The sequence below is a fragment of the Pleurodeles waltl genome, chromosome 2_1, assembly GCF_031143425.1.
Source record: "Pleurodeles waltl isolate 20211129_DDA chromosome 2_1, aPleWal1.hap1.20221129, whole genome shotgun sequence".
Taxonomy (NCBI): Eukaryota; Metazoa; Chordata; class Amphibia; order Caudata; family Salamandridae; genus Pleurodeles; species Pleurodeles waltl.
Window position 1 is genome coordinate 71,995,455 of NC_090438.1, and position 24,769 is coordinate 72,020,223.

The window sequence follows — 24,769 nt, forward strand, 5'->3', positions numbered from 1 at the left end:
ACCAGGGGCCAAGGTGCCAATGGCAAAAAATGTGTAGAATGAGGAGGTGGAGGTTTTCCATCCAACTCACCCTTCACCCCCCCACTCCTCAACTTTCAACTCCACTCAGCCTGAAGGTGCTGCTGCTACACTGTCACAGCATGATCCAGCAATGGGCCTCTATCAGGGTAAGGCAGATCATTTCTCACCTCCAGGAGCAGGAACTTAGGAGTTGCCTCTCCAGTGTTCCAAAATACCACAGAGTCCCATTAGAAAGCCTTATTTCCCTGGGCTGATAGGATCACAGCATCAGGGGCACCTCTCTGCCAGCTCCTGCTTCCACCACAGAAGAATGACGGATTGGCACATCCCTTATCGAGGGGCACGGATGCTCTGCTTTGGCTTCTCAGGCACTGCAGCTTTTCTTTGTCGAGCTGGCCTTAAGCTGCCGGTTGCATGTCCTGGGTCCATCTCAGCCTCGTCCTCTTGACTACATGAAGATTGGGTGGGTGAGAAGATCTACGCAGCTCATGCAGTGCCAAATAGACCTCGCTGGGTCCTGCCGCTGATCTCACCTCCACTCGTGCACCTGCAAACCCTGGAACTTGATGCAGATCCGGCCACAGGCAGCAGAGTCTCACAGCTGAGCGCAGCTCACCTGTTTCCACTGGCCTTTTTCACCTGTTTTCTTTACCCTGGTGACTACACCAGGGCAGGCGAGGGTGACTCCCCTCTTTGGCGTCATTGGGGGGGTGCCTGGTTGATGGCAGGTGACAGGAGCAAGAGTTTTAAAGAATATATGCGGCCAGTCAGAAGCTCGTCTAGCTTCCGGCCACTATGTTTGCCACCCACCTGGAAGTGAATGACAGATTTCAGAGTCTTTTTCAGAAGATGAGATCATATATAAAGGACACTTGAAAGCTGCTTTCAACGTCTGGCAGTAGATGGTGTTCCCGCTGTTACATTAGGTCCTCCATCCTGGGGCCTCCCAGACCTTCAATAGATGTGTGAGAAAAGTATGCTGTTTCAAAGTGACTGTAGTACCTTCTTGAGGGTCTATGGTTAAGTGGAGCTTTACTTTTTCAGAGGCTCACAGTGCTCCCACTTCAGAACTTCATTGTCATTTCTCTGTGTTTCAGAAGTGCAATGGTCCTTTAATGAAGCTGACTATCAAATAGAAGTGACAGGGATTACGTACTGATGTACATCTTGTGTGCATATTTTGTAGTAGGGTTATTGTTGAACAAGTCCTGACGTAAAAAGAGAGAGAAGGGAGAAGAACTACTGCCAAATAATCCAAAGCTTCCAACTCAAGGGGATAAGCAAGATTTGGTATCATTTGAATTCCATCCCCTGTCTTACAGTTCAGAAGTTCCAAAGTAACTCAGGTTAGAGAGTTTGAATATGAAGCAGGCTAGCGTCAACTCAGAAGAGTAGTCATCTCCTGCCTGTGGGAGGGCTCAAGTTTCCTAGTAGAGAGATTCAACATCCTGCACACTGGCACCAGGCTGGAATCCACAGGAGAGACCCTCTAAAAGTGTGTGTGTGGGTAATTGTGTAAGTGTGTGTGTGTCTGTGCGACGAAAGGGATGCCTATTGAAGATGATGACAAACCACCAGGTAATCTCAACACGACTTTTCCACCTGACACCATTGTATGATCCTTGTCCAGTAAATTAATGTAACTATGTGTCATTTCCTTATCACTTAATATTTACCAGAAGCTAGCAATACCTTAAGTACCTAAATACCTGTGAGTTTGTTTACCTAGGTCTGATATGCTGATTTTTTTCTGGTGAGACATGCATTATCATCATATACATTTTCTTTGTGCCCACAGAGCACAAGGATCTATTCATATATTCATATATATATAAATTATCATGTATACTTAGGTACAGCGCTGAAAAATAAATATTTAGCTGTTTGTTCATGAATGAATCACAAATGACAAGTCCTCACAAAGTTAGCAACACGTGTTCAAGTCCTCGTGAGGATGGCTCTGTGTGCTTTAAAAAAAAAAGCTATATTTGCAAATTTGAACCTGGATCCTGTATCATGATTTTTTTCATGACAATTATTTACTGTTATTATATTTTAAAGTTAATTGGAAAGGTTAGTCCCCACAAGGAAGGTATCCACACATAGGGCCATATGTACGAACACTTTTTCCCATAGACACAGAATGGGTAAAAATCTTTGCTACATCTGGTCCATAGTCCCCACAAGGATGGTAACACATATAGGGGTTTGTAGCCCAATAACACATGTTATTTAGGGCAACTAAAAGCCCTGTGCAACTGGACACGCTGAGGAGGTGGCGTGCATGGCCAGGCTGGAGGCCAGGCCTTGCAACCCGTATCTGTTGCACATGCCCAAGGGTCGTGCACAGAGGGAGTTGCCTACGCTGTCAGGGAGTGGTGGAGGGCCTAGCTGTGAATCACCCAGTGGGCATTAAATATTGTTTGCTCCTGGTACATTGTATGGAGGGTCTGAATGGAGACCAAAACGTGCAGCCAACCTCTGCAGTACAATGCCTCTGAATAACTTGCTTACTTTCATGCTGTGTGTCACTGACTGTCTGATGCACAGTTTTACTCACAAAGCACAAACTATCATTGAAACTCACTTGCATACAACACAAACAACAGAAATGTCCATCTACCTTTAAACTGGTTTCAGCTAGGTTTGCACTATACAAATACTAATTGCAATATGTACCTAAAATAATGTAATCTAGATCACACATCTTATCCAAGACTGATTAATCTTTACCTTTCATGTGAGGTACATCAAGGATTTATCCTATTTCCCAAAATACTTAACCAACACACGGGAATGCTACCTTGTTTCCAAGAGGAGGCAAAACACCATTACCCAATATGACAATATTAGACTGGTTTACTTAGCTGTGTCTTTGCTCAGTTTCATAAAGGGTCAATTCCTTCCCCTGAAGATTGAAAACTGCATAAATAATTTCTTCTTGAAACCGAATATAAGGGAGACAGAAAATCTTCTTAACTCAGGAAAGAGTAATTAAAATATTAAAAAATGCCAAATGTGGTATAACCACATGAGCTCTGCCCTCCAACTTGTTCATTATGCAAATTCAATGAGAATTACCACTGAGGCAAACCTCACTTACCTCCACAACGACGTTGACATGAGTCTTGTACTACAAGAAAAAAATGTCACATGGAATTGGTGATTTCATGGCCCTCTACATTAAAAAATACAACCAAGGCATTGGATTTAACTTCCTAAAACTGTGGGACTTGCTTCAGGAAAGGACCAGATGGCCTTCGAGGCTCCTTAGCTGTGGCAGGGTTGTGAAACTTACCCTATGTAATAAAGACTGCAATAAGGTAATAAGAAAATAAAAGAAGTGAGGATGCTGAGATAACCGCTGATGTGTTGTGTTAAAGTCAATAACTCAACCACATTGAGTCTTCTCTAATTCGTCAAATCAATTCACAATAAAATGTATTACTTGCTTGCAAGTTCCTCTTGTAGGGCCTTATTCAGAAACGTAACGTACACTTTTGAGTCAGGTTACTACTTTACAGTATTCCCAAACTGCGAGGGTGTATAATGGAATCTGGAGTAAGCATTTCATTCCCCAAAGGGTCTTTAATTGGTGTTAGTAGAAGAGGTGCCCTGCAAATCGTCATCTAAACTGCCCAGACCAGGTAATTTTCCATGTCAAAAACAAACTCATCGAAGCCCTTCTCATTGTCATTGGCATCAAACATATCCAGGCTAAACGAGTCCTGGCTGTCTATTGTGCAGTGAAGGACACCAACGTCTTTTGTAGTGCTGTGGCTACCTTGGTCTCTTGTAGCGCTCAGGCTTCCACGCATTGAGGACAGGGTGTCATCCCGCTTTGTCCTCAACCCAGAGTTTTTGGGTCTGTCTAGATGCCTTGTTTTACATAGAGCTTTACCGCCTTTTCTGGGGTTAGTGGTTCTTTCATCATTGGAGAGAGAGAGGTACTCCTGCTCTGAAGGGGCACTCCTCTTCTTCTTGGTTATTGTAGCCTCAACCACTTCCTTAATGGAGCTTTTCAACTCTTCTTCAAAATATTTTGTAAACATCTGTTCCGAAGCTTCATCTGAATAAGCTATTCTTTTCAGCCATGCTATCAAATTAAATATAAACCTTATAATAAAAGTAAACAGTATAATTTTACCTTTTACAATGAAATTGATTAGAAATCTTAGAACAAAACTAAATAGTATAATTTTAAATTTCTTAGTTTGCACTTAGTCAAAGGAGATTAGGGCAATGAGAAAAACTAGCCAATAATTATGCGAGGCAAAAAGGTTAATCCAACCGGCGTTGTGCTTTTTAAAAAAAAAAGTGTAACTATGTCAACCAGCCATAGTAACAAAGGTTCATCCCATTTGAAAATGGTGTCTAAAATACAAGTCTGCTTTCGGTCTCTAATAATGTGTTCCGGAAGCATCTCTTAAACAAGCATTTGCAATGCACTAGAGTCTCGCATTTCTCCGAGTTACAGCTATTAGCAGTTGTAAACTCCCAACCGGATTTTTCTTGCGACATTGAAAGAAAAAACACAGCGCGATCGCGCTGCTACAGTTAACTCGTAGTGTAACCTATCGGCAAAAGTGCAATTATCTACGTAACCACCAAAAGTGCAATTAACTATTTAACAGGGTCGATGTTATGCAAATCGCTCGACTTCTGCCAAGCGAGATCGCGCTGTGAACAAAAGATAAAAAGTAGTCCACAAACCTGATGAGAAACAGCGAGCCTCGCGTGTTTTCAGTACTTAGTCGCTGCGCTCGAGGAGGGCTAACCACCAGAAAAGGCATGACGTATGCATGCCTTCCACTAATGAAAGTAAGCAGATTTTAATAGGCAAGCCCACGAACCAATGAAAGACACTGAAGTGACGTGGACAGGGCTCCGAGCCCTTTTCCAACTCCTATAGTGTCTCACAAGCGAAACGCATGGATTAATGTATCGTGGCCGGTGGCTGTCTGGCAGCGAAAATTCAGACGGACACGACCTCCTGTGCCGCTCCGTATCACCTGCCTCACCTCCCTCGGACACGCCTTTTATTTTTTTACTAGCCCTCACGACATCAGGGCAAACCAACAATAGTGGCGCAAACATGGGGGGAAAACTCATGGGGTGAGGAATCATGAAACCCCTTCCACACCAAATAATAGTAGTGTCCGAGTATCAGTTGCGTCACTGATACGCGACACTACAGGCTCCACAATGAAATATCTATACTTTAGAAGGAACTTACATTTACGTAATAAGTCCAGCGCTACTCATACCACTGGTACTGCAACACCCTCATAGAAAATAACAGATGTAGAGACTCACTGCAAAAGTGTAAACTACTTAAAAACTGCAACTTGTGAACATCCCTTTCTAGTAATGTATTGTAATGCTCCTTCTCTGGCTCAATAATCGAATTTTCTCAATTTTCTTCACTAAAAGGTTACAAATGCTGAAGGAGACAAACAAAATAAATTCTTAAGCAAATAAAAATGTCGCTCATCAATGATGGAGTTTCTTGCGTTGTCAATGTAAATAGGTATTTACTTACACTTGGTTCCTCTGTGAGTCATGGCCAATTGAAACATCCTTTAGAGAAATAGTGAAGGAATTTCTGGTTACATTTTTCAGTCCAAGCAATCCAGCCGAAGTAGAGGGGGACTTACGTGTCTCCAAAGGAAACACATCTTAATGCACTTAGGGCTGGCGGAAGTATGGTTTCCACTAGTTTTAGTACAAAGCCTGCACAATAAATGAAGTGTTATGTAAACACTGCTACATCATTGCTTCAGAGGCCAATGGCTACCATCATAAAAGAGAAGCAGGGATTGCCTATAAAAGTGGAAGACATTAAAAAGATGCTTTAATGAGGGTTGGCGTCTAGATAAATTTACCTCGTTTCCCAAGTGACCACCACCCAAGGAAGGGGCCATCAAATGTGGTTGCAGCTATGATCACAGGCTGACCTATGTTCCATCTTCATTAACAGAAACAAATAGAAGATGAAAGGCAGAATTATCTGTGACAGAAGCTATGTAACATTATGTTGCTATAAACACATGTGGTATCTATTACTCTAGGAAAGTCAAGCAAAAGTTCAATAGTCTAGTAGCATAAGTTCAAAGCAGAATCCAATCCAGAGCAGAGAGCAGGCATAGTGATGCACATGCAGCTTTGTGGAAGGGAATTAAGTGATAAAATCTGTATTGAAAAGAGGACAAAAATAAGTGACAATGAGAACAAACAGGGATAAGTCAGACAAGCTAGTCCTTCGCTCAGGATACTCTTTGACATGCCTTTGACAGAGTATGACTTGGATACGTTATGATTAATTTTATGTATTTACATCACAAAGATGCCAAGGTTTATTTGTGAACCCATATTCTGCAATACATAATTGTATTTCAGTCTCTCTTTGTGAAAAGAAAACTATCCTGGTGTTTAACTTCAAAATATACTCTGCAGTGCAATCATTTGTTTTATCGTTATGTCGATTTTGACCTTCTTGATGGCACCTCCAGAATACAGCTGTACTGTGTTAACATACCTGTTGACATCCTTCCAACACAGTGGTACAGTGGTACTTACCATACTTATTTATGAGCAGGTCATGGAACATCTGAGTGTCACAAATGGGTACTGTAAGAGTAGGCCTGCACCATCAATATATCTCACCTGCATTTCACTATTGTTACTGGAGATTAGAACTCTTTACTACATATCCCATATTGTGCTCTTGTAAGGAACTCAGAGAAGCCTACATTGTTTTAGCAGAAGCTGACCCATCTGCCATCTTCTGTGTGAGTGACATGTCAAGCTTGGACCTGGACCTGTCCATCTTAAGTGGGGTTGAATACAGCTCTTAATGCCATTGGAATGTTGCTGTCTCAAGGAATGCTGTGGACTTCTGATCCTTCATAACTATCATAGGTGCAAGTTCAAGTAGAAGACATTTTAAATCTCAGTTTCACAATTCTGGGCAGAGATCCATTTTGTTTTTCTTTTTGCCAACGGTTTCCTTGAAGAAATGCACTTACATAAATAACATTTGCTCTTTGATAATTGATATAGCATAGAGTTTTGCTACTGGGAAAGCCTGTCACATATATTTGTGTTGAAGAAAACATACCATGAATGGGTGTAGCAGGGTTTGGGGACATTGACTCAAGGGTCTTATTCTTTATTCATCTGAATCCTATCAATTGCAAGGAGAGACCTGTTAAGAGCCTCAGCACTAACTGATCACAAATTACACAAGTCTGTTTTCTTTTATCCATGAACCAAAGATGTGGCTTTGCATCTGCAGTTGTTTCAGCCTATCCATTCTGTTCTACATCCGACCGATCCTGTGTTCCTGAATGAGCTGAGAGATGTATTAAATTTGGTAATTTTCTCATTTCCTTCTCAGTCTCACACAGTGTGACACTGAAATTCAAGATATGGAGATGCGTTACCAGGTTCATGTTTGCTTTCAGTAGGGATTTGTTTATATGATTGCCTTTTTCAGTTATTTCCTTTTCCCATTGAGATGTTCTTGAATTGCATGGTGAATGGTTACACAGCAAGAGCTCATCTATGTCCTTCTCTCAATATAAACCTTTGGAGGTGAATTCCTCTTGAGATACATAGAAGGCAGGGCATAGGGGGTCATTAGCACCGCCAACAGGCTGGCGGTGCTTCCCAGCCCATTCTGACCGCGGCGGTAAAGCCGCGGTCAGAAAACGGGATCCGGCGGTTTCCCGCCGGTTTTCCCCTTGCTGGGCTGAATCTCCATGGCGGCGCTGCAAGCAGCGCCGCCATGGAGATTCCGACCCCCTTCCCGCCATCCTGTTTCTGGCGGTTTTTACCGCCAGGAACAGGATGGCGGGAACGGGTGTCCTGGGGCCCCTGGGGGCCCCTGCACTGCCCATGCCACTGGCATGGGCAGTGCAGGGGCCCCCTAACAGGGCCCCACCATGATTTTCACTGTCTGCTTAGCAGACAGTGAAAATCGCGATGGGTGCTACTGCACCCGTCGCACCCCTGCAACACCGCCGGCTCCATTCGGAGCCGGCTTCTATGTTGCAGGGGCTTTCCCGCTGGGCCGGCGGGCGCCCTTTTGGTGGTCGCCCGCCGGCCCAGTGGGAAAGCCAGAATGGCATCCGCGGTCGGCCATTTGGCGGTGACCGCATGGCGGGCGGCGACCGCCGCCCACCGCGGTCCAAATGACCGCCATAATCTGGTGCAGAGCATAAGAACTGCTTGAGTATTCCTTCATTTTAATTTGTTGTATATGTTTTTAAAGTGTGGCAATTCTACTTAATCTAAGTAAGAAGTGTGCATTACACCATAGTATTGAAAAGAGATACACTGGAAATCCCAAATAAAGAGAAATACACAATAAAGAGGGCACATTGGTGTTACTAAAAGGGTCGCCGATGCTTGTGCGGCCCCTTCAGTAATATAGATAGTGCCTGCGCACATATAGCATCAGCGCTAACATGAGAGAACATTTGGGAATCTCTTTGCCTCTGCGCCCACACTGTATGGTGGTGCCCTTTCAGTGCGCCTTCTAAAGGCAACCCTCTGAGGGATGAAATGGGATCCAATGGGCCCCCAGACATCACCTTGCAGGCAGTTGCAGTGACTCACTGCACCGCCTGTAAGTGGATCCCTAATCCCTGTGAAGAGTGTAGGTGGGGTGTAGGCGGGTTGCTGTCTGCACAGAGAAACATGGGGCAGCTTTTACACAGCTGTTTCGTATTTCACTTGAATGCGCTGCCCTTGGGGCTGCACAAGTTCGCGGCTGACCTGTTGGCAGTGCATGCTGCCTAATAGGGTGCACTTTTCCTGTTTGAACTCGGCTCACCTGCCTTAAGGTGCGCCATGGCACAAACAGGGAAATTGCACCCTATAGGTAATACAGGCCCAGGATTACCAATAGACCTTATTTTTACTGTAACCAGTCAATTTATGGAGACCTCAATAGCAGAGTAGCTTTCTTCCTTGAACTTGTATGTATGTTATACGAATACACCAGTGTATTAGGTCAATCAGAAACCACAGAATGTGTTTGTTTAATCCAACAACACCAAATTTAATGCCTATCAAGTTATGTCTTGTAGAACATCAAGTTCCTTTCACAGTTGGCAAGCTTAGTCATTAGATAAACAAAATATAACTAAAGATTAGCTATTCTTAATTGCAAAGTCCAAGATTTTATACATAATAGTACTAACAGATTTTCAAAACCTTCTCCAGACAAGGTTAGTTCAAAGTTAACATTTTACATATCACATTTTGGGAAACTTTCTGCTCAGCTAAGCATTAATCTTGAAAAACGTCTCTGGTGACCAATGTAAAGTGAGAAAGTTCATGTATTATTGTGCTATCGGCTTCGAACACTCCAGGAGTGCTTATGACTCGTGTGTAGCTTCTCTCCAAGCACGAAGGTGGGTTTGTCAGCTAACCATTCCTTTCGGGGACATTTGATTCATATTAGAGACTCACTGAGCATTAACTTGTGAAGTGATAAAGACGGGGGAGTTTGTGCTGCCGTTGTGTCACTTTTTGTGATGCAACAGCAGTGCAAACTTTGAAATCATCTTTATGAGGACATGCAAAGCCACTTTGCGTGGCTTTGAATGGCTTCATACATATGGAGTAAGGCAAGTCAGCCAAATCGCGGTGTTGCCTTACTCTGCACAAGGTAGGCATTCCAGGGCATTGTGGTGGGTGTTCCCACACAACACCTATGGACTTTGACGCATCCCCAGATATACAATAACTTGTAAACCAGGGGATGCGCCAAAACCGTACGCCTCCCCAGAGGAGGCATAACGAGGAGCATTATGTTTGCTTTCCCTTGTTTTTTCCTATATGTTTGCTGCATTCTGCAGCACGCATAGAAAGAACAAAAAACTTCCATAGATTGTTTTTGTGCAGGAAGGTGCCCCTTTCTGCACAAAAACAATCCTGCCAAAAACACAGGCACCCTTGCACCGTGGTAATTTTGCTAGATTGATTGTGGATATGTATGGCCATATTGCATGCCCCAGGCCATCACAGTGTGTGCTTGTGTCTTAGCAAGAGACTCTTTCATTGGTTTGGCTATCTGCCACTCAAAGAGATCTGAGATAAGCAATGCTGTATTCTTTAATGTACATAAATCCTCTAACTCAGTGGTTTGTGACCTGTGTCCAGGAAACCCTGGGGGTTCATGATGCCTGCTCAGGGGATAGGTGAAGTCTTAGAAAATTAAATAATATTAATAGTTTAATTAAATGTATGCAAATTAAGCAAGATGCAAAACTGAATTTTTTAAAATATTCTGTAAATGTGAAGGAATTTGAAATTGGAAGCTAAAACTTAAGTTGATATCCCAGATTTATTTGGGGGAGGAATGCAAGAGCATCAAATAGAATTTAGTACGGAAAATAGGGGGGCTCTATTGAATTTAGAAAAGCTCCAACCTTCCCATTTAAATTAAAATTTCCTTTTTTAGATCTGCTTAGTCCAGGGCGCCCAACTTCCAGTAATGACTCAGTGAGAGTCCACAGAAGTCAAAAGGTTGAGAACTGCTGCTCTAAATGATATACTGGGCTGAGCTGCACTTTAGAGAGATCTTTTTGAAGATGTTGGTGAGCTACTAGTAGCTTCTAAGCTACTCTTTGGAGACCCATGGTGTAAAATCACCATTCAATCTTTTGACATTTTTCACTTGTAGTAGGTGGAAAATGTAAGTGGAGAAATATGTTTGTGGGAAAGTCCCTGGAACCAGGAATCCACATGTTGCTGAGTGCACATGTTATTCCCCATTGACCAGAATTTAAACTTTAATTTCTAATTCCTGGATTAAGGGGTGCATATACTGGGTGGAACTTTTAATTCTGGCCCCTGTAACTCCCACCACCTTAATTATGGGCAAGTCCTGGGACTGAAAAGAGAAAATACTAAAACACCATTTTAAAAGAACTTGTACAAGTGTCTGTTTCTTAGCTGTGCATCGACTGGCTTTGGGTAATTTGTGGGACCTGGTTAATTTCTTCCTGCTAGCCTCTATTTCAAAGAGTCACATGTAGATTCAACCTCCTTTACTGTGAAGCCAGCCTGAGAGAAGTAAATACTACTTGCAAAGTGAAATCTGTGCTGAATTGAATCAGTTTTATTGTAGTGCTATAAATTAGAGTACAGATACAATTCAAATATGTTTCAAGAAAATCAACAAAATGTACTAACATTATGGCCCTCATTACGACCCTGGCGGAGGGTGATAAAGTGGCGGTAATACCGCTAACAGGCTGGCGGTAACTACTGCCAAATTATGACCATGGCGGAAAGATCTCCGATAGACAGCCAATGTACCACACTGACCGCCAGGGCAGATACAACAGGCGGTAGCTGCCTACAGCCAGGCAGAAGTCAAAGTTCCGCCCACCATAATAAGACACAGCAAACCACCACCTTTTCTGGTGCGGTACCAACAACATCAAAAGCCTGGCGGAAACAGATCTCAGAAGTAAAAGGACTCACCATTGGAGACACAAGGAACAACCAAGCCGCCATAGAACCTGAATTGCATGTCTTCCCCATGCTCATCTACGTTCTGCTCCACCACGAACACCAACGCCGGCGAAGACGATGACGGTGAGTACAGCCGCCTAGCACACAAGGGAGGGGGGAGGAAAACGACAGTGACACACACACGCACAACACACACCCCACACACACACACACCATACACACAACCAGATGCATTACAAAAACAATTTGACCCCGTAACTCAGCTGAATAATGCAAGGACACGATTTCGCAAAAGTGTATGTAATAAGATTAACATAGTAGAACTAATAAGTTAGGCAAGATAATAGAAATATACATATTTGCAGAAAAAGGGACACAGCCCAGTCCACAATGTCGGTAGGCCACATGGCCACAGGCCAAAGTCCAAGGCCACATATGTCATCTGCCTCAACAAGACATGGAGAGAACACTGCAGGTGCATCAGTTGGTATATACGCAGGCACCTCAGGGGGACGGGGGACGGGGGGGCACCTCAGCCGGGAGATGTTACAAGACCACTGGTTCTGGAGGGGGCAACATGCCCTGTGCTTATTCCTGTGGAGTGCAAGGTCACAGTCTCTCACGTGAGTGTCTTACCCACTGGTTCTGGAGGGGCCATCGTGCCCCGTTCTTGATCCTAGGGAATGTTGGGCATGTGTGTGTCTTACCCACTGGTTCTGAAGGGGGCATTGTGCCCTGTGCTTGATCCTGGGGAGTGATGAGCAAGTGGGTGTCTTACCCACTGGTTCTGGAGGGGGCAACCTGCCCTGTGCTTGGTCCTGTGGAGTGCAAGGTCACAGTCTCTCAGGTGGGTGTCATACCCACTGGTCCTGGAGTGGACAGGCCGCACAGCAGCCCATGGAGGCAGGATTACATACCGTCCGCCGGCGGTGACGGTTGCACAGTGGTGGTGGTGCTGCTGCTGAGGGGAGGCTCGTGCCCATCCCCTGCAACCTCGGATGGCTGCACAGTGGTGGTGGTGCTGCTGCTGGGGAGAGGCTCCTGCACATCCCCTGCAACCTTGGATGGCTGCACAGTGGTGGTGGTGATGCTGCTGAGGGGAGGCTCCTGCCCATCCCCTGAAACCTCGGACGACTGCACAGTGCTGGTGTTGCTGATGCTGGGGGGAGGCTCCTGCCCATCCCCTGCAAACTTGGAGGTTCCTGCCCCAGTCTCCTTGTTCTTCCTGTCTGCTGGTGCAGGCTCCTTTCCCTTCCAGCCTGCTGGTGCAGGCTCCTTGGTCTTTCTGGCAGCAGGGCCAGGCTCCTTTGTCTTCCTGGCAGCAGGGGCAGTCTCCTTGGTCTTCCTGGCAGCAGGGGCAGTCTCCTTGATCTTCCTAGCAGCAGGGGCAGCTTCCTTACCCTTCTTGCCTGCAGGTGCAAGCTCCTTGGTCTTCCTGGCAGCTGGGCCAGGCTCCTTTCCCTTGAGGTTGCCTGGTGCAGGCTCCTTCACCTTCAGGACAAGTGACCTGGATCCCTTTCCACCAGGAGTGGGTGTGGCGACGACTGGGACCCGTGGACTGTGTGAGTGAGGATGGGGGGAGTGGTAGGGAAGAGGTCAATGGTGGATAGGAACAGGTTTTTTGGGGACATTGGGGCGGGAAGAGGGAAAAGGAATGCGAGTGGAGGATGAGCGAGTGGTTGTCGGAGTTGTCTGTTTGCTGCTTTTGGGTGCAGGTGCATCGGCTGTATGCTGTTGTGAGGTGGATGGCTATTGGGTGTCTGAGTGCTTGCATTTGTGTACTTTAGGAGGGGGGGACAGCCACAGTGGGAGAGGACACAGGGGATGTGCGCATGGCTGTTGTGGAGGTGTCTGCCAGTGAGGTGTGTGTTCTGCTTGGTGTGGTGATGCTGGTACTGGATGATGATGTAGTGCATGCAGGTGTGAGTGTGGACGGAACTGGGTGGGATGTGGAGGAGGAGGGGGACACAGTGGAAATAGTGGATGTTGGTGTGTCTGCAACTGGATGGTGTTTGTGTGATGAAGTGTGGTGCTTGTGTTTGCCTGTGCCACTCTTGGCTGTTGTCATGTGTGCATGCTCGTCTATATGTGTGCTTGGGATAGGTTGGGGTTGAGGGGAATGGGACTGGGCAGTGGAAGTTGGAGGGGGGATGGTAGGGACAGGGACAATGGCTGCCATCAGAGGGGAGGCCAGAGCCTGAATCGATCTCTGTTGGGCCGCCAAGCCAGAGTGAATGCCCTCCAGGAATGTATTAGATTGTTGCATCTGGGCTGCCAGCCCCTGGATGTCATTCACAATGGTTGACTGGCCTACAGAGATGGATCTCAGGAGGTCAATAGCCTCCTCACTCAGGGCAGCAGGGCTAACTGGGGCAGGGCCTGAGGTGCTGGGGCGAAGGAGATGCCCATCCTCCTGGGTGAGCGGGCACGGTCAACTCAATGAGGGGCTGCTGGGAGGGCGGTGCTGGTACGGGGGTGGCAGCTGTACCTATAACTGGGGTGGTCACAGAAGTGTCCGCCACCACCAAGGAGCTTCCATCAGAGGAGGTATCTGTGTCAGAACTGACCCCTCTAGTCTCCGCCGTGGTGCTCCCCTTGCACTTCGTCCCACTGGTGCCCCCACCGTCGGTGGACTCTGCCTCTCGGGTCCTGTGGGATGCAGCTCACTTCACCACTGGTGCCTCTGCTCCTCCGCCAGATGATGCTAATGCACATAAGGACAGGTTGACAAAACAAAAAGGGGGAGGAAGAGGCAAAGGATACACTTGGTCAATGGGTGCACCAACGCTACCGTTGGCTCCGCCTGCCATAGACCCCCAGGGTACGCACCTCCTTTGCGATGGCACTCCATATACCCTTCTTTTGATGGGTGCCGACCTGCAGAGGCAATACAGACAGGAAAATGGAATTAGACAAACAGTCCTGCTGTGTTACACATATGGTCCACCATACCCCTTTCCATCTACATTTACACACACATAGCCCAGCACACAACCTGTACGCCGCCAAGAGGACATCCACCCACCCCCCTTACGCGAGGCCTTCACACACACACAACCCCATGAATTCATGCCACATGCATCGTGCCCACAGTGTACTCACCTGTTGGTCTGGAGGCCCATACAGCAGTCCGTGCTGGGGTAGTAGCCTATCCACTAGTCTCTCCAACTCCTCCGATGTGAAGGCTGGGGCCCTTTCCCGGTCACACGGGCCATGGTAGGTTCCAGACACAGGTCACAGCAGCACATGCAGTGTAGATCCTCTCCTGTGGAAGGTCAGGTAGCAAGTGAGTAATATGATAGAAAATGGCGGTCACGTCCCCGGCAGTGCATATCGTCACCGTCGGCGTAGATCACCATTGGCCACTGTAACCAATGAGGAGTAGCACGATGGTTCCCGACCGTCTCCCGCAACGGCGCACAACGTCAGTGGAATTACCTCACTTCCACCTGTCCCTCCACACAGAACAGGCAGATGCCATTTCAGTGGGGGCAGGCCCTTGTAAATTACTGCATCACTGGTGATATTAGGACATACTGGATATATAACACTGACCCATTACAAGTTAACAGGATGCAAAGTTCTGTTGTAGCCCCATTGTTCAGTTTATGACCGGCTCCTCACTCTTTTGTCCCTTAGATTGCTACCGTTGCGGATGAATAGGAGATGGAGACATACCCCGGTGTACAGACGTCTGGTGTGCTTGGCAACACTGGAGGACAGGCACATTATTCTCACCTATAGACTGGACAGAGCCACAATCACAGAGCCGTGTGCACAATTGGAGCCTGACCTGATATCTGCTATCCGTCACCCCAGTGGGATCCCCTCTCTTGTGCAAGGGCTATCAGTACTCCATTTCCTGGCAATTTGTTCTTTCTAAGTGACAGTGGGCTTGGCAGCAGGAATGTCACAGCCAATGTTCTCAATAGAGCTGACAAGAGTGGTGTCTGCCCTGATAAAACACATGTGCAGCTACATTGTTTTCCCCCAGGTTGAAGATTTAGCCACAGTAAAGTCAGAGTTCTATGCAATGGGACATATCCCCAACATAATTGTGGCGATTGATGGAACACATATAGCATTAGTCCCCCCCATGGCAGAATGAACAGGTGTTCAGAAATCGGAAGAGTTTTCACTCTATGAATGTATAGATAGTATGCCTGGTGGATCAGTACATCTCCCACATCAATGCTAAGTATCCTGGGTAGGTGCATGATGCCTTTGTCCTGAGGAATAGCAGCATCCCAAATGTGATGGGCCAACTACAGAGGCACATGGTGTGGCTAATAGGTGAGCCCTGGTTCCCACCCAGTATATGTTGGTGTTTGCATATGGTGTGGGCCATATGGGATAGTGTGTAGCTAAATGTTGTCCCTCAATATTGCAGGTGACTCTCATTACTGTAGGAGGCTGGCCTGGTTTGTAGTGGGTACCTTGGGTACTTACACCTTATACCAGGTCCAGGTATCCCTTATTAGTGAAGTAGCAGTGTTCTAGCAGCATAGGCTGATAGAGATAGGTATAGCAGAGCAGCTTAGGGTGAATTAGGAAACATGCAAAGTTCATGCAATACCACTTATAGTTACACAGTACGTATGCACAAGTAAAGACAATACTCAGTGTTACCAAAAATAAAGGTATTTATTTGGGTGACACAAGGCCAAAAATATCTGAGAGACAATACTCCTTCTGGACACCAAAATAAGATAAGTAATTAGACATAGGATACTGCAAACAATAGGAAATGCTATAGAATGCAATGGGAGAAAGTAGGTCTAGGGGCAGCACAAACCATATACTAAGAAAGTGGAATGCAAATCACAAATTCCCCCCTAGACAAGTGTAGTGTGTGCAGAATCACAGGGAGAGTAAGAATACAGTAAAGGTAAGTAAATTACCACACCCCAGAGCCCAGAAAAGCAGAAGTAAAGTACTGCAAGTTTCCTTAGGACACACTACGCCTCGTGATTAGAGTTATTGCAAGAACCAACCAAGTCTGCAAACAACAACTGCTGGATTCCTGGACCTGAAGACCTGCAAAGGAAGGAGACCAAGTCCAGAAGTCGAAAGAAGTTCCCGGAAGGACAGGAGCCCCTGCCAACCCAGAAGAGGGTGCAAAAGAAGAGTACCCAGTTGGGCGAAGACTGCAGAAATGCACCCAAGGAAGATGCCAGCGGGTTCCTGCATGATGCAATGGATGTCCCACGACGTAAAGATGGATGCAGATGTGATTTTGTGTTGGAATCCTCCAACAAGCCTTGGTTCCGGCAAAGTCGCGTTTTGCGTCAAAATGGGGCTGGCTGGACCCAGGAGGGACCTGGGGGCCTCAACTCTGTGTGAGGAGGAAGAAGGGGCACTCAGCACTTTAGAGAGCCCTTAAGACACCAGACAGCACCCACAGGAGTCCCAGGACATGGGGACAAGGAAGGTGCAAAACGCAGTTGGTGCAGCACTGAAAAGGAGGGTCCCACGCCACTGGAGGTCAACTCAAAGAGTTGAGCGTCGCAGGATAGAGTGCTGGGGGCCTGGGCCAGGCTGTGCATGAAGGAATTTTGCAAATAGTGCACAGAGGCCTCAGGAGGTGAAGAAGACATGGTGCACAAGGGAACTGTCGCTCCTGGGGAAGGCAAGGTCTTACCTCCTCCAAATTGAGACAGCAGGACCTCAGGACAGTGTGTGTCGATGGGGTCCACCCTCTGTGTTACAAGGAGCATGCTCGTCGCCAGGAGAGGAGTCCAAGAGTACCAGTCGTCGACTTAGAAGGTGCCGGCATGAGCAGGGAAGTGACTCTGTCACTTCATGGGAGACTTCTTCGGTCCTTCTGGTACAGGGAGAAGACAGGGAGTCCTCAGAGCGTGTACATTGTGGAAACTGTTGCAGTTGCTGGCTGGAGCTGAAGTTGCAGAGGAAAAGTAGCCCTTCTGGATACTTTGTTGCTGTTACAGCGGTTCGTGGAGCAGTCTGCGGTTGATCTGAGGTCAGAGGATGAAGCAGTGGTTGCAGAGGATTCCTGATGGAAACTTGCAAGCAGAATCTGAAAATAACCCACAGGAGAGACCCTAAATAGCCCTGAGAGGGGGATTGGCTACCTTATCAGGTATGGACCTATCAGGAGGGGTCTCTGATGTCACCTCCTGGCACTGGCCACTCAGAGGCCTCCAGAGTGCCCCCACACCTTGCAAAGCAAGATGGCTGAAGTCTGGGACACACTGGAGGAGCTCTGGGCACCACCCCTGGGGTGGTGATGGACAGGGGATTGGTCGCTCCCCTTTCTTTTGTCCAGTTTCCTACCAGAGCAGGGACTGGGGGTCCCTGAACCGGTATAGACTGGCTGATGCAAGGCAGGCACCATCTGTGCCCTTCAAAGCATTTCCAGAGGCTGGGGGAGGCTACCCCTCCCCAGCCTGTTACACCTATTTCCAAAGGGAGAGGGTGTAACACCCTCCTCCCAAAGGAAATGCTTTGTTCTGCATACCTAGGACTGAGCTGCTCAGATCCCAGGAGGGCAGAACCCTGTCTGTGAGGTGGCAGCAGCTGTACTTGCAGTGCAAGCCTCGGAGAGCTGGTATGGCAGTACTGGGGGTCCATAGTGGAGCCCCCAGGATGCATGGATTGGCACCCCAACACCATATTTGTAATGGGGGAACAATTCCATGATCTTAGAAACCTTACATGGCCATATTCGGAGTTACCATTATGAAGCTACATATAGGTATTGACCTATATGTAGTGCACGCGTGTAATGGCGTCCCCGCACTCACAAAGTCCCAGGAAATGGCCCTGACCTATGTGGGGGCACCTTTGATAGTGCAAGGGTGCCTCACACTTAGTAACTTTTCACCTAACCTTAAGCAAGTGAAGGTTAGACATATAGGTGACTTATAAGTTACTTAAGTGCAGTGAAAAATGGCTGTGAAATAGTGTGTGCACTATTTCACGCAGGCTGCAATGGCAGGCCTGTGGAAGGGTTTGTCTGAGCTCCTTATGGGTGGCAAAAGAAATGCTGCATCCTATAAGGATCTCCTGGAACCCCAATGCCCTGGGTACCTAGGTACCATATACTGGGGACTTACAAGGATGTCCAGTGAGCCAATTGAAATTGGTAAATGAAGTCACTAGCCTATAGTGACCAATTTAAAAGCAGAGAGAGCATAAGCACTGAGGTTCTGGTTAGCAGAGCCTTAGTGACACAGTCAAGCACGACTGACAACACACACATTAGACCACAATTTATGAGCACTGGGGTCCTGACCAGCAGCATCCCAGTGAGACAGGCACAAACATACTGACATACAGGCAAAATTGGGGGTAACCTGCCAAGAAAGATGGTACTTTCCTACAGTTACCCCAACCTATCATGGCTGCTGACCCCTGTGAGGAATGCCAGGAAAAGGGCAGAAGAATGTTATAATGAGGCCCATGGGTGAACCAGAAGGATAATAGAAAGGACCTTTGGCCTCCTGAAGGCCAGGTTCCCGTGCTTCCATCTGACAGGTGGATCCCTGTGCTACTCACACAAGAAGGTCTGCCAGATAGTGGTGGCATGCTGCATGTTGCATGACCTGGCCCTCAGATGCCATGCCCCATTCCTGCAGGAGGAGGAGGCTGGAGATGCCTGTGTGCCAGCAGTGGACCCTGTGGACAGTGAGGATGAGGAGGCAGAGGATGAGGATGAGGACAGCAGAACATCTGTCATCAGACAATACTTCCAATGACACAGGTAGGACAGTGTTACTTAACATTTCATTGACATTTGTTTGATTGTCTGTGTCACTGGCATGCTAATATTCCCCACTTCTATGCCCACTTACTGTTCCCTCTGGCAATTCATTTTGCAGATGTTGGTGACCTCACATATACTCCTGGTGTGAGAACTGCAGCCAGCTACAGGGCATTTATCTACGCTCATTCTCATACAGTTGATTTGCAATGTTTGTACCTGTTACAATGAATACATATTTGATATACATGACATACTCCAAAATGTTTTTTTAAATGGTATTTATTGAGGTGCAAAAATATGGAGGGGCAAGTGCAATGGGATGGGGTGATGATGGAGGAAAGTCCAGGGTATTGTTCCAGTCTGTTTGTAGCACAAGTGCATTGTTTAAGAGGACATAGGAAGGGGAGCAATGGCAGTTCAAGGTGGACAAGGTAACTGAGTGGGACACAAGGGTGACATACAGGAGAATCTCATTTCCTGGCAGTGGTCTTGGCAAGTGTCTCTGGCTTCTGTCTGGATCGCAGGGAACATTTATGGGGTGGTTCACCTTCTGCAGGGGGAGGGGTGCTGGTGGCCTGTGAGTCCTGTGGCGGGGCCTCCTGCCTCTAGCGGCAGCAGAGGTGGAAGGCTGTTCAGATGTCTGGCTAGCGGCAGGGGCCCACTGGTGTGAGACTGCCTCCCTCATAATGTTGGCCATGTCTGCCAGCACTCCCTCAAGTCCTCCCTGATCCCCTGGTACTGTCCCTTCTGCAGCTGCCTGTTCTCCTACACATTGTGCAGAATCTGGCCCATCATGTCCTGGGAATGTTGATAGGCTCCCAGGATCTCTGCAAGTACCCTCTGGAGAGTCGGTTCCCTGGGCCTGTCCTCCCCCTGGCGCACAGCAGTCTTCCCAGTTTCCCTGTTGGCCTGTGCCTCTGTCCCCTGAACCGTGTGCCCACTGCCACTGACCCCAGGTCCCTGATTGTCTCAGGCTTGTGGTGTGGCCTGGGGTCCCTGTATAGGTGGACACACTGCTGATGGACGTGTCCTGGGGACAGAGGTGTGGGTGCGCTGGGTGGGTGCTGTGGTGGTGTTTCCTGATGGGGGAGGCTCTGTGTTGGTATGTGACTGGGCCTGGGTAACCGGCTGTCCAGAGGTCCCTGATGGGCCAGGCAGGTCATCCAGATCCTGAAGACCAGAGTTGCTGTCATCACTGTGGGCCTCTTCATTCAGGGGACTGGATAGTGCTGGCACCTCCTCTCCGCTGACATTGGCTGGGGTACCTGTGGGGGTGTAAATGATTTGTTATTGTTTCTGTGTCTGACATATTGTGCATCCGTGGCTTGACCTCTTTGGTTGGATGTGCCCTGGCAGCTTTCACTTGTGTAAGTTGGTGTATGGTGCATGCTTTAGTGATAAGTTTCCATGCAAGGCTGTGAGCGGTGTCCATGCATTGTTAGAGCATGCAGGGCTTGGCATTGGGATGCGTGAGATGTGATGGTGGGGTGTGTTGGACGTGGTGGAGTGATGGGATTGAGGGTGAGGGTGGGGGTATGTGATGGCATGCAGGTAGGGGGGTAGTAGTAGTAGTAGAGAGTTGACTTACCAGAGTCCAATCCTCCTCCTACTCTGGCCAGGCCCTCAGGATGCAGGATTGCCAAGACTTGCTCCTTCCATGCTGTTAGTTGTGGGGGAGGAGTTGGGGGTCCACCGCCAGTCCTGTGTACAACGAGTTGGTGTCTTGCTGCAATGAAACCTACCTTCCTCCGTAGGTCATTCCGCCTCTTCCTGATGTCATCCCTAGTTCTGTGGTGCTGCCCCACGGCGTTGACCCTGTCCACGGTTCCCCGCCATAGCTCCATCTTCCTAGCTATCAATATCTGCTGCACCTGTGCTCCAAATAACTGTGGCTCTACCCTGATGATTTCCTCCACCATGCCCCTTAGCTCCTCCTGTGTGAAACGGGGGTGTCTTTGTGATGCCATGGGTATTGTGTGAGGTGTGTAGGTGAGGGTGTGTAGGCTTATGTGTTGGGGTGTGTGATGTGGGGGGGCGTGAGTGTGTATAGGTGTGAATAGTCTGTGGCTCTAGTTGTGTCTGTGGTCTTGGTGTCTCTATGTTGGCAATGCTTTGTAGTCGTAAAGAGTTGTGGGTAATGTGGGTGTGTGTTTTATAGTGGTGTGGGTGTGTGGATGTGGTATGTGTATGGGTGTCAGGTGTCTGTATTTGGTATAGGCCAATGTAGTGATGTTTTGTATGTGGGTGTCCATTTTGAGTGCAGCGGTATGCACCGCCAATGGTTACTGCCCTTGAATGTCTGCTGTGGTGATTCGTGATGGGCGTTGTTCTGTTGGCGTAACGGTGTGGGCTTTGAGACCGCCAGTTTATCACTGTCCTTTGGGCTGGCGGATTTGTGTCTGTGGCTGAATACTGATGGATTGGTGTGTGTGTGTCATAATATGGTGAACGGATATCCGCCGCCGCCGCGGTAAGTTGGCGGCCGTCAGCATGGTGGTAAGTGGGATTTACCACCAATGTCATAATGAGGGCCTATATTTTGATTGGCTCATGAAAATATTTTTACTTGAATATTTTAATCCCAAGTATGAGGATGTCCTTCGTAGCTACATGGTGAGTGTTGGAATGTTTTAATATGATTTGAATTGATCATGTGATAAATCTCACTTCAAATGTTGTCACGTCTGGGTAGTTTGGTAACAGTGTTTGTTAGGAAATCAGCAGTTACCAGATCGTGCCAGGAAGATCATCAAACCAGCAAATGGACTCTTCAGACAAGAGCAAATACAGAAAGGAAAGGTTACCCAACATGAACAAGAAAAGAAAGTTTTAAGATGCCAGGACACGAAGGAAGAGTATAACTTGTTTATTCAAGTACAGCACAACAACCTCTACACGTCCTCGCTGCTCAGCAACTGTCTGCTCTCTACTCTGGAGTCGACAATCTAGATTGCAGTGGGGAAGCACCAGTTTCTAAAAACACTGTTGCTGGGATACAGCACATCTTCCCCTTTTATTGATACCTTACATACATTTACTTGAATCCAAACAGGAAAAAAACTAGCTGGAAAATAAATACTTACAAATCACAAAGAAAACTTCTTGAGCATACATAGGCCCTTATTGCAACATTGGCGGTAAATTCCGCTTACCGCCGTGCAGAAGGCCGCCAACACACCGCCGCGGCCGCAGAATGCCGCCACTGCTATTACGACCCACAGCTGGAATCCAGACACCCACACAAGTCCGCCACACCAAAGGTCAGTGATAAACTGACGAATTCAAAACCACCACCGTCACGCCAACAAGAATAGCCTACACTATCACGACCCACCAATCCACGCGGCGGTCTTTCAACCGCGTTATTCCATTGGCGGTACACACCGCTGCGCTCAAAATACACACACATCTCCAAAACACCACCACATTTGACAATTCCAAATACACACACCTGATACACATACACACACCACTCCCACACACCCAATACAATGTAAAACACACATCCACATCACCCACAAACCCCTACGACCGAAAAAACGAACAAAGGCCAGAGAGAGACACCACCAGAAACTACACCAGCATCCACAGGCACACAACACCATCACACACACAACATCCACGCACAAAACACCACACACCCCTAAACATCACCCCACACATCACAACACACACCACCTCACACATCACCCACACCACCCATGGCCCCACAAAGACACCCCAGGTTTTCTGAGGAGGAGCTCAGGGTCATGGTGGAGGAAATCATCCGGGAAGAGCCACAGCTATTCGGATCACAGGTGCAGCACACCTCCATTGCTAGGAAGTTGGAGCTATGGAGGCGAATCGTGGACAGGGTCAACGCAGTGGGCCAGCACCCAAGAACCAGGGATGACACCAGGAAGAGGTGGAACGACCTATGGGGGAAGGTGTGGTCCATGGTCTCAAGACACCACCTGGCGGTTCAGAGGACCGGCGGCAGACCCCCACCTCCTCCCCCACAACTAACAACATGGGAGGAGCAGGTCTTGGCTATACTGCATCCTGAGGGCCTCGCAGTAGTAGAAGGAGGAATGGACTCTGGTAAGTCAAAGCTTTAACTACTTCATCCCCCACCCTACCTGCATGCCATCACAAACCCCCACCCACCCCCTCACCCCCATCACTCCAACCCCTCACATCTGTCCCACCATCACAACCCACACATCCCAACCCCAAGCCCTGCATGCAACTCCAAAGCATGGACACCCATCATCAATGCATGGCAACTGCACATACCCACACAGACCCCGAAACAATTACCACACAAGCACCAACACATGAATGGAAGCACTGGGGTACAGGCACACCCACCCATTGCACACCATGGCACACACAGATGCTATAATCATGTCCTTACACCCCTGCAGGACCCCTACCCAACGTCACCGGACAGGAGGTTCCAGCCATGTCCACTCCACCCACAGAAGAGGCACACAGTGATGACAGCAGCTCTGTCCAACTGGATCTAGATGACCAGCCCGGCCCATCTGGGACCTCAGGACAGTCGGTTCCCCTCACACTGGCACAAGCCACCACAGAGCCTCCCCCTCTGCCAACACCAGCACAGCACCCACCCAGCCGGCCCATACCTCTGTCCCCAGGACACGTCAAGCAGCAGTGTGTCCAACACTACAGGGAACCCAGGCTAACCCACCAACCCAACAACAGCAGTGACCTGGGGGCAGTGGCGGTGGGCACACGGTTCAGGGGACAGAGGCCCAGGAACACCGGGGAACTGGGAGGGCTGCTGTGCGACAGGGGGAGGACAGGCCCAGGGAACCCACTCTCCATGAGGACCTCTCCAACATCATGGGAGCATACCACCATTCCCAAGAGACAATGGCAAGGGTACTGGCCAAGTTTCAGGAGACCCAGCAGCTGCAGGAGGAACAGTATTTGGGGTTCAGGGAGGAACTCAAATCCATCAATTCCACCCTGGGCACCTTTGCAGGGGTGCTGAAGGAACTCCTCAACACCAGGAGGGACACTGTGGCACTACAAGGGGCCCCTGACACTAGCCAGGACGATGAACTGCCCCCCACCTCTGCCGGTGCTGGTGGACAGGAGGCACCGCCACAGGACCAACAGGCCACCAGCACCCCACCCCCTGCAGATGGAGAACCACCCTGCAAGCGTGAGATCCAGGACAAAGACAGAGAATGATGCCAAGACCCCACCAAGAAATGAGACCACCCTGATTGTCATCCTTCTGTCCCACCTTGTCACCCTGTCCATACTTAAACTGCCCCAGCTCCACTTCCTATGCCCCTTTGGACAGTGCACCTATGATACTAATAGACTGGACTCTGCCATGGACATTCCTCCACCATCACCCCTCACCATTTTACAACCCCCTCCAATATTGAGCACTTAAATAAACTCCCTTAAAGCACAAAACAATCTGGAGTCTGTCTGTGATTTCGAAATAGTGTATTAGCAATTACAGTGACAAAATGCTCTTTCAAATGTAATGTCAACATACCTATGTCA